The sequence below is a fragment of the Tribolium castaneum genome, chromosome 8 (genome assembly GCF_031307605.1).
Source record: "Tribolium castaneum strain GA2 chromosome 8, icTriCast1.1, whole genome shotgun sequence".
Taxonomy (NCBI): domain Eukaryota; kingdom Metazoa; phylum Arthropoda; class Insecta; order Coleoptera; family Tenebrionidae; genus Tribolium; species Tribolium castaneum.
In genome coordinates, this window is record NC_087401.1 from 4,763,628 (window position 1) to 4,774,916 (window position 11,289).

An 11,289-nucleotide genomic window follows, 5' to 3' on the forward strand; every position below is an offset into this window, starting at 1 on the left:
ATAAAAGTCACCAAAGTCTTCAGAATCGTTTTTAGTCGTCATATTAATAACAATAACATTAATAATAATAATACTAATAGTACTAAATCTGCTTATATGCAAGCGCTTTATTAAGGTAACAGTTTTTTGGTTTCTTGCTTATATCTCGAAAACAGTTACTCCTATGAATTTTTGTCTTTTTTTCAAAATTAAAGCTGATAAAATTTCCTACAAAATAGTTATTTGCATTTTTCTTGTAGGACCAATCATAAGCGAGTTATAGAGTTGGATATAAATAATATTTAACAAAAATTTGCTTTAAAATAAAATGTTTGAAAAACTGAAATTAAACTAATTTAATTGTGTCTAACACTTTAGTAGAGGAAAAAGGAAAAGACATAAAAGTCACTAAAGGTTTCAGAGTTGTCTTTAGTTGTCATATTAATAACAATAACATTAATAATAATAATACTAATAGTACTAAATTTGCTTATATGCAAACGCTTAATTAAGGTAACAGTGTTTTGGTTTCTTGCTTATATCTCGAAAACAGTTACTCTTATCAATTTTTATCTTTTTACTAAAATTCAAGCTGATAAAATTTCCTACAAAATACTTATTTGCATTTTTCATGTAGGACTAACCATAAGCGAGATATATGATTGAAAATAATTAATATTTAAAAAAAAAGTGCTTTAACAGAAAATGTCTTGTGATTTAAAATACACTTAATTTATTGGGTCCAATACTTTATTAGAAGAAAAAGGAAGTGACATAAAAGTCACTGAAGTCTTCAGAGTCGTTTTTAAATGCTGCAGTTTCGTCTTCGTCTCAAACATTGAAAATTGAATTACATTTTTGTTCAGTAACAGTCACAGTTTTCTTATTGGTTTTTTGCTTATATCTCGAAAACAGTAACTCTTATCAATTTTTATCTTTTTGTCAAAATTAAAGCTGATAAAATTTCCTACAAAATAGTTATTTGCATTTTTCTTGTAGGACCAACCATAAGCGAGTTATAGAGTTGGATATAAATAATATTTAACAAAAATTTGCTTTAAAATAAAATGTTTGAAAAACTGAAATTAAACTAATTTAATTGTGTCTAACACTTTAGTAGAGGAAAAAGAAGAAGACATAAAAGTCACTAAAGGTTTCAAAGTTGTCTTTAATCGTCATATTAATAACAATAACATTAATAATAATAATACTAATAGTACTAAATTTGCTTATATGCAAACGCTTAATTAAGGTAACAGTGTTTTGGTTTCTTGCTCATATCTCGAAAACAGTTACTCCTATCAATTTTTATCTTTTTATTAAAATTCAAGCTGATAAAATTTCCTACAAAATAGTTATTTGCATTTTTTATGTAGGACTAACCATAAGCGAGATATAAGATTGAAAATAATTAATATTTAAAAAAGAAGTGCTTTAACAGAAAATGTCTTGTGATTTAAAATACACTTAATTTATTAGGTCCAATACTTTATTAAAAAAAAAAGGGGGTGACATATAAGTCACTGAAGTCTTCAGAGTCAATTTTAAATGCTGCATTTTCGTCTTCGTCTCAAACATTGAAAACTGAATTACATTTTTGTTCTGAAACGGTAACAGTTTTTACTTTGGTTTTTTGCTTATATCTCGAAAACAGTTACTCCTATCAATTTTTATCTTTTTTTCAAAATTAAAGCTGATAACATTTCCTACAAAATAGTTATTTGCATTTTTCTTGTAGGACCAACCATAAGCGAGTTATAAAGTTGGATATAAATAATATTTAACAAAAACTTGCTTAAAAATAAAATGTTTGAAATACTGAAATTAAACTAAATTAATTGTGTCTAACACTTTAGTAGAGAAAAAAGAAAAAGACATAAGAGTCACCAAAGTCTTCAGAATTGTTTTTAGTCGTCATATTAATAACAATAACATTAATAATAATAATACTAATAGTACTAAATCTGCTTATATGCAAGCGCTTTATTAAGGTAACAGTTTTTTGGTTTCTTGCTTATATCTCGAAAACAGTTACTCCTATGAATTTTTGTCTTTCTTTCAAAATTAAAGCTGATAAAATATTCTACAAAATAGTTATTTGCATTTTTCTTGTAGGACCAACCATAAGCGAGTTATAGAGTTGGATATAAATAATATTTAACAAAAATTTGCTTTAAAATAAAATGTTTGAAAAACTGAAATTAAACTAATTTAATTGTGTCTAACACTTTAGTAGAGGAAAAAGAAGAAGACATAAAAGTCACTAAAGTTTCAAAGTTGTCTTTAATCGTCATATTAATAACAATAACATTAATAATAATAATACTAATAGTACTAAATTTGCTTATATGCAAACGCTTAATTAAGGTAACAGTGTTTTGGTTTCTTGCTCATATCTCGAAAACAGTTACTCCTATCAATTTTTATCTTTTTACTAAAATTCAAGCTGATAAAATTTCCTACAAAATAGTTATTTGCATTTTTTATGTAGGACTAACCATAAGCGAGATATAAGATTGAAAATAATTAATATTTAAAAAAGAAGTGCTTTAACAGAAAATGTCTTGTGATTTAAAATACACTTAATTTATTAGGTCCAATACTTTATTAAAAAAAAAGGGGGTGACATATAAGTCACTGAAGTCTTCAGAGTCGATTTTAAATGCTGCATTTTCGTCTTCGTCTCAAACATTGAAAACTGAATTACATTTTTGTTCTGAAACGGTAACAGTTTTTACTTTGGTTTTTTGCTTATATCTCGAAAACAGTTACTCCTATCAATTTTTATCTTTTTTTCAAAATTAAAGCTGATAACATTTCCTACAAAATAGTTATTTGCATTTTTCTTGTAGGACCAACCATAAGCGAGTTATAAAGTTGGATATAAATAATATTTAACAAAAACTTGCTTAAAAATAAAATGTTTGAAATACTGAAATTAAACTAAATTAATTGTGTCTAACACTTTAGTAGAGAAAAAAGAAAAAGACATAAAAGTCACCAAAGTCTTCAGAATCGTTTTTAGTCGTCATATTAATAACAATAACATTAATAATAATAATACTAATAGTACTAAATCTGCTTATATGCAAGCGCTTTATTAAGGTAACAGTTTTTTGGTTTCTTGCTTATATCTCGAAAACAGTTACTCCTATGAATTTTTGTCTTTCTTTCAAAATTAAAGCTGATAAAATATTCTACAAAATAGTTATTTGCATTTTTCTTGTAGGACCAACCATAAGCGAGTTATAGAGTTGGATATAAATAATATTTAACAAAAATTTGCTCTAAAATAAAATGTTTGAAAAACTGAAATTAAACTAATTTAACTGTGTCTAACACTTTAGTAGAGAAAAAAGGAAAAGACATCAAAGTCACTAAAGATTTCAGAGTTGTCTTTAGTTGTCATATTAATAACAATAACATTAATAATAATAATACTAATAGTACTAAATTTGCTTATATGCAAACGCTTAATTAAGGTAACAGTGTTTTGGTTTCTTGCTTATATCTCGAAAACAGTTACTCCTATCAATTTTTATCTTTTTACTAAAATTCAAGCTGATAAAATTTCCTACAAAATAGTTATTTGCATTTTTCATGTAGGACTAACCATAAGCGAGATATAAGTTTGAAAATAATTAATATTTAAAAAAAAAGTGCTTTAACAGAAAATGTCTTGTGATTTAAAATACACTTAATTTATTAGGTCCAATACTTTATTAGAAGAAAAAGGGGGTGACATATAAGTCACTGAAGTCTTCAGAGTCGATTGTAAATTCTGCATTTTCGTCTTCGTCTCAAACATTGAAAACTGAATTACATTTTTGTTCTGAAACGGTAACAGTTTTCACTTTGGTTTTTTGCTTATATCACAAAAACAATTACTCCTATCAGTTTTTATCTTTTTTTCAAAATAAAGCTGATAAAATTTCCTACAAAATAGTTATTTGCATTTTTCTTGTAGGACCAACCATAAGCGAGATATAAGTTTGAAAATAATTAAAATTTAAAAAAAAGTGCTTCAACAGAAAATGTCTTGTGATTTAAAATACACTTAATTTATTGGGTCCAATACTTTATTAGAAGAAAAAAGAGGTGACAGAAAGGTCACTGAAGTCTTTAGAGTCGTTTGTAAATGCTGCATTTTCGTCTTCGTCTCAAACATTGAAAACTGAATTACATTTTTGTTCAGTAACTGTTACAGTTTTCTTATTGGTTTTTTGCTTATATCTCAAAAACAGTTACTCCTATCAATTTTTATCTTTCTTTTAAAATTAAAGCTGATAAAGCTTTCTACAAAATAGTTATTTGCATTTTTCTTGTAGGACCAACCATAAGCGAGTTATAGAGTTGGATATAAATAATATTTAACAAAAATTTGCTTTAAATAAAATGTTTGAAAAACCGAAATTAAACTAAATTAATTGTGTCTAACACTTTAGTAGAGAAAAAAGAAAAAGACATAAAAGTCACCAAAGTCTTCAGAATCGTTTTTAGTCGTCATATTAATAACAATAACATTAATAATAATAATACTAATAGTACTAAATCTGCTTATATGCAAGCGCTTTATTAAGGTAACAGTTTTTTGGTTTCTTGCTTATATCTCGAAAACAGTTACTCCTATCAATTCTTATCTTTTTACTAAAATTAAAACTGATAAAATTTCCTACGAAATAGTTATTTGCATTTTTCTTGTAGGACCAAGCATAAGCGAGTTATAGAGATGGATTTAAATAATATTTAACAAAAATTTGCTTTAAAATAAAATGTTTGAAATACTGAAATTAAACTAAATTAATTGTGTCTCACACTTTAGTAGAGAAAAAAGAAAAAGACATAAAAGTCACCAAAGTCTTCAGAATCGTTTTTAGTCGTCATATTAATAACAATAACATTAATAATAATAATACTAATAGTACTAAATTTGCTTACATGCAAACGCTTAATTCAGGTAACAATTTTTTGGTTTCTTGCTTATATCTCGAAAACAGTTACTCCTATCAATTTTTACCTTTTTACTAAAATTAAAGCTGATAAAATTTCCTACAAAATAGTTAATTGCATTTTTAATGTAGGACTAACCATAAGCGAGATATAAGTTTGAAAATAATTAAAATTTAAAAAAAAGTGCTTCAACAGAAAATGTCTTGTGATTTAAAATACACTTAATTTATTGGGTCCAATACTTTATTAGAAGAAAAAAGAGGTGACAGAAAGGTCACTGAAGTCTTTAGAGTCGTTTGTAAATGCTGCATTTTCGTCTTCGTCTCAAACATTGAAAACTGAATTACATTTTTGTTCAGTAACTGTTACAGTTTTCTTATTGGTTTTTTGCTTATATCTCGAAAACAGTTACTCCTATCAATTTTTATCTTTCTTTTAAAATTAAAGCTGATAAAGCTTTCTACAAAATAGTTATTTGCATTTTTCTTGTAGGACCAACCATAAGCGAGTTATAGAGTTGGATATAAATAATATTTAACAAAAATTTGCTTTAAATATAATGTTTGAAAAACCGAAATTAAACTAAATTAATTGAGTCTAACACTTTAGTAGAGAAAAAAGAAAAAGACATAAAAGTCACCAAAGTCTTCAGAATCGTTTTTAGTCGTCATATTAATAACAATAACATTAATAATAATAATACTAATAGTACTAAATTTGCTTATATGCAAACGCTTAATTAAGTTAACAGTTTTTTGGTTTCTTGCTTATATCTCGAAAACAGTTACTCCTATCAATTTTTATCTTTTTACTAAAATTAAAGCTGATAAAATTTCCAACAAAATAGTTATTTGCATTTTTCATGTAGGACTAACCATAAGCGAGATGTAAGTTTGAAAATAATCAATATTTAAAAAAAAAAGTGCTTTAACAGAAAATGTTTTGTGATTTAAAATACACTTAATTTATTGAGTCCAATACTTTATTAGAAAAAAAAGGAGGTGACTTAAAAGTCACTCAAGTTTTCAGAGTCGTTTTTAAATGCTGCATTTTCGTCTTCGTCTCAAACATTGAAAACTGAATTACATTTTTGTTCAGTAACGGTTACAATTTTCACTTTGGTTTTTTGCTTATATCTCGAAAACAGTTACTCCTATAAATTTTTATCTTTTCTTCAAAATTAAAGCAGATAAAATTTCCTACAAAATAGTTTTTAGCATTTTTTTTTAGGACCAACCATAAGCGAGATATAGAGTTGGATATAAATAATCTTTAAGAAAAATTTGCTTTAAAATAAAATGTTTGAAAAACTGAAATTAAACTAATTTAATTGTGTCTAACACATTAGTAGAGGAAAAAGAAGAAGACATAAAAGTCACTAAAGGTTTCAAAGTTGTCTTTAATCGTCATATTAATAACAATAACATTAATAATAATAATACTAATAGTACTAAATTTGCTTATATGCAAGCGCTTTATTAAGGTAACAGTTTTTTGGTTTCTTGCTTATATCTCGAAAACAGTTACTCCTATCAATTTTTATCTTTTTACTAAAATTAAAGCTGATAAAATTTCCTACAAAATAGTTATTTGCATTTTTCATGTAAGACTAACCATTAGCGAGATATATGATTGAAAATAATTAATATTAAAAAAAAAGTGCTTTAACAGAAAATGTCTTGTGATTTAAAATACACTTAATTTATTGGGTCTAATACTTTATTAGAAGAAGAAGAAAGTGACATAAAAGTCACTGAAGTCTTCAGAGTCGTTTTTAAATGCTGCAGTTTCGTCTTCGCCTCAAACATTGAAAACTGAATTACATTTTGGTTCAGTAACAGTCACAGTTTTCTTATTGGTTTTTTGCTTATATCTCGAAAACAGTTACTCCTATCAATTTTTATTTTTTTTTCAAAATTAAAGCTGATAAAATTTCCTACAAAATCGTTAATTGCATTTTTCTTGTAGGACCAACCATAAGCGAGTTATAGAGTTGGATATAAATAATATTTAACAAAAATTTGCTTTAAAATAAAATGTTTGAAAAACTGAAATTAAACTAATTTAATTGTGTCTAACACATTAGTAGAGGAAAAAGAAGAAGACATAAAAGTCACTAAAGGTTTCAAAGTTGTCTTTAATCGTCATATTAATAACAATAACATTAATAATAATAATACTAATAGTACTAAATTTGCTTATATGCAAACGCTTAATTAAGGTAACAGTGTTTTGGTTTCTGGCTTATATCTCGAAAACAGTTACTCCTATCAATTTTTATCTTTTTACTAAAATTCAAGCTGATAAAATTTCCTACAAAATAGTTATTTGCATTTTTTATGTAGGACTAACCATAAGCGAGATATAAGATTGAAAATAATTAATATTTAAAAAAAAGTGCTTTAACAGAAAATGTCTTGTGATTTAAAATACACTTAATTTTTTAGGTCCAATACTTTATTAGAAAAAAAAGGGGGTGACATATAAGTCACTGAAGTCTTCAGAGTCGATTTTAAATGCTGCATTTTCGTCTTCGTCTCAAACATTGAAAACTGAATTACATTTTTATTCTGAAACGGTAACAGTTTTTACTTTGGTTTTTTGCTTATATCTCGAAAACAGTTACTGCTATCAATTTTTATCTTTCTTTCAAAATTAAAGCTGATAACATTTCCTACAAAATAGTTATTTGCATTTTTCTTGTAGGACCAACCATAAGCGAGTTATAAAGTTGGATATAAATAATATTTAACAAAAACTTGCTTAAAAATAAAATGTTTGAAATACTGAAATTAAACTAAATTAATTGTGTCTAACACTTTAGTAGAGAAAAAAGAAAAAGACATAAAAGTCACCAAAGTCTTCAGAATCGTTTTTAGTCGTCATATTAATAACAATAACATTAATAATAATAATACTAATAGTACTAAATCTGCTTATATGCAAGCGCTTTATTAAGGTAACAGTTTTTTGGTTTCTTGCTTATATCTCGAAAACAGTTACTCCTATCAATTTTTATCTTTTTACTAAAATTAAAGCTGATAAAATTTCCTACGAAATAGTTATTTGCATTTTTCATGTAGGACCAAGCATAAGCGAGTTATAGAGATGGATTTAAATAATATTTAACAAAAATTTGCTTTAAAATAAAATGTTTGAAATACTGAAATTAAACTAAATTAATTGTGTCTAACACTTTAGTAGAGGAAAAAGAAGAAGACATAAAAGTCACTAAAGATTTCAGAGTCGTCTTTAATCGTCATATTAATAACAATAACATTAATAATAATACTAATAGTACTAAATTTGCTTATATGCAAACGCTTAATTAAGTTAATAGTTTTTTGGTTTCTTGCTTATATCTCGAAAACAGTTACTCCTATCAATTTTTATTTCTTTACTAAAATTAAAGCTGATAAAATTTCCAACAAAATAGTTATTTGCATTTTTCATGTAGGACTAACCATAAGCGAGATGTAAGTTTGAAAATAATCAATATTTAAAAAAAAGTGCTTTAACAGAAAATGTCTTGTGATTTAAAATACACTTAATTTAATGGGTCCAATACTTTATTAGAAGAAAAAAAAGAGGAGACATAAAAGTCACTGAAGTCTTCAGAGTCGATTTTAAATGCTGCATTTTCGTCTTTGTCTCAAACATTGAAAACTGAATTACATTTTTGTTCAGTAACAGTTACAGTTTTCTTATTGTTTTTTTGCTTATATCTCGAAAACAGTTACTCCTATAAATTTTTATCTTTTCTTTAAAATTAAAGCAGATAAAATTTCCTACAAAATAGTTTTTAGCATTTTTTTTTTAGGACCAACCATAAGCGAGTTATAGAGTTGGATATAAATAATCTTTAAGAAAAATTTGCTTTAAAATAAAATGTTTGAAAAACTGAAATTAAACTAATTTAATTGTGTCTAACACATTAGTAGAGGAAAAAGAAGAAGACATAAAAGTCACTAAAGGTTTCAAAGTTGTCTTTAATCGTCATATTAATAACAATAACATTAATAATAATAATACTAATAGTACTAAATTTGCTTATATGCAAGCGCTTTATTAAGGTAACAGTTTTTTGGTTTCTTGCTTATATCTCGAAAACAGTTACTCCTATCAATTTTTATCTTTTTACTAAAATTAAAGCTGATAAAATTTCCTACAAAATAGTTATTTGTATTTTTCATGTAAGACTAACCATTAGCGAGATATATGATTGAAAATAATTAATATTTAAAAAAAAGTGCTTTAACAGAAAATGTCTTGTGATTTATAATACACTTAATTTATTGGGTCTAATACTTTATTAGAAGAAGAAAAAAGTAACATAAAAGTCACTGAAGTCTTCAGAGTCGTTTTTAAATGCTGCAGTTTCGTCTTCGTCTCAAACATTGAAAACTGAATTACATTTTGGTTCAGTAACAGTCACAGTTTTCTTATTGGTTTTTTGCTTATATCTCGAAAACAGTTACTCCTATCAATTTTTATTTTTTTTTCAAAATTAAAGCTGATAAAATTTCCTACAAAATAGTTATTTGCATTTTTCTTGTAGGACCAACCATAAGCGAGTTATAGAGTTGGATATAAATAATATTTAACAAAAATTTGCTTTAAAATAAAATGTTTGAAAAACTGAAATTAAACTAATTTAATTGTGTCTAACACATTAGTAGAGGAAAAAGAAGAAGACATAAAAGTCACTAAAGGTTTCAAAATTGTCTTTAATCGTCATATTAATAACAATAACATTAATAATAATAATACTAATAGTACTAAATTTGCTTATATGCAAACGCTTAATTAAGGTAACAGTTTTTTGGTTTCTTGCTTATATCTCGAAAACAGTTATTCCTATCAATTTTTATCTTTTTACTAAAATTAAAGCTGACAAAATTTCCTACAAAATAGTTATTTGCATTTTTCTTGTAGGACCAACCATAAGCGAGTTATAGAGATGGATATAAATAATATTTAACAAAAATTTGCTTTAAAATAAAATGTTTGAAATACTGAAATTAAACTAAATTAATTGTGTCTAACACTTTAGTAGAGGAAAAAGGAGAAGACATAAACGTTACCAAAGTCTTCAGAGTTGTTTTTAGTACTAAATTTGCTTATATGCAAGCGCTTAATTAAGGTAACAGTTTTTTGGTTTCTTGCTTATATCTCGAAAACAGTTATTCCTATCAATTTTTATCTTTTTACTAAAATTAAAGCTGACAAAATTTCCTACAAAATAGTTATTTGCATTTTTCATGTAGGACGAACCATAAGCGAAATATAAGTTTGAAAATAATTAATATTTAAAAAAAGTGCTTTAACAGAAAATGTCTTGTGATTTAAAATACACTTAATTTATTGGGTCCAATACTTTATTAGAACAAAAAGGAGGTGACATAAAAATCACTGAAGTCTTCAGAGTCGTTTTTAAATGCTGCATTTTCGTTTTCGTCTCAAACATTGAAAACTGAATTACATTTGTGTTCAGTAACTGTAACAGTTTTCACTTTGGTTTTTTGCTTATATCTCGAAAACAATTACTCCTAACAATTTTTATCTTTTTACTAAAATTAAAACTGATAAAATTTCCTACAAAATAGTTATTTGCATTTTTCATGTAGGACTAACCATAAGCGAGATATAAGTTTGAAAATAATTGATATTTAAAAAAAAAGTGCTTTAACAGAAAATGCCTTGTGATTTAAAATACACTTAATTTATTGGGTCCAATACATTATTAGAGGAAAAAGGAGGTGACATAAAAGTCACTGAAGTCTTCAGAGTCGATTTTAAATGCTGCATTTTCGTCTTTGTTTCAAACATTGAAAACTGAATTATATTTTTGTTCAGTAACAGTTACAGTTTTCTTATTGGATTTTTGCTTATATCTCGAAAACTGTTACTCTTATCAATTTTTATCTTTCTTTCAAAACTAATGCTGATAAAATTTCCTACAAAATCGTTATTTGCATTTTTTTTGTAGGACCAACCATAAGCGAGTTATAGAGTTGGATATAAATAATATATAACAAAAATTTGCTTTAACAGAAAATGTCTTGTGATTTAAAATACACTTAATTTATTGGGTCCAATACTTAATTAGAAGAAAAAGGAGGTGACAGTAAATGCTGCATTTTCGTCTTCGTCTCAAACATTGAAAACTGACATACATTTTTGTTCAGTAACTGTTACAGTTTTCACTTTGGTTTTTTGCTTATATCTCGAAAACAGTTACTCCTATCAATTTTTATCTTTCATTCAAAATTAATGCTGATAAAATTTTCTACAAAATAGTTTTTTGCATTTTTCTTGTAGGACCAACCATAAGCGAGTTATAGAGTTGGATATAAATAA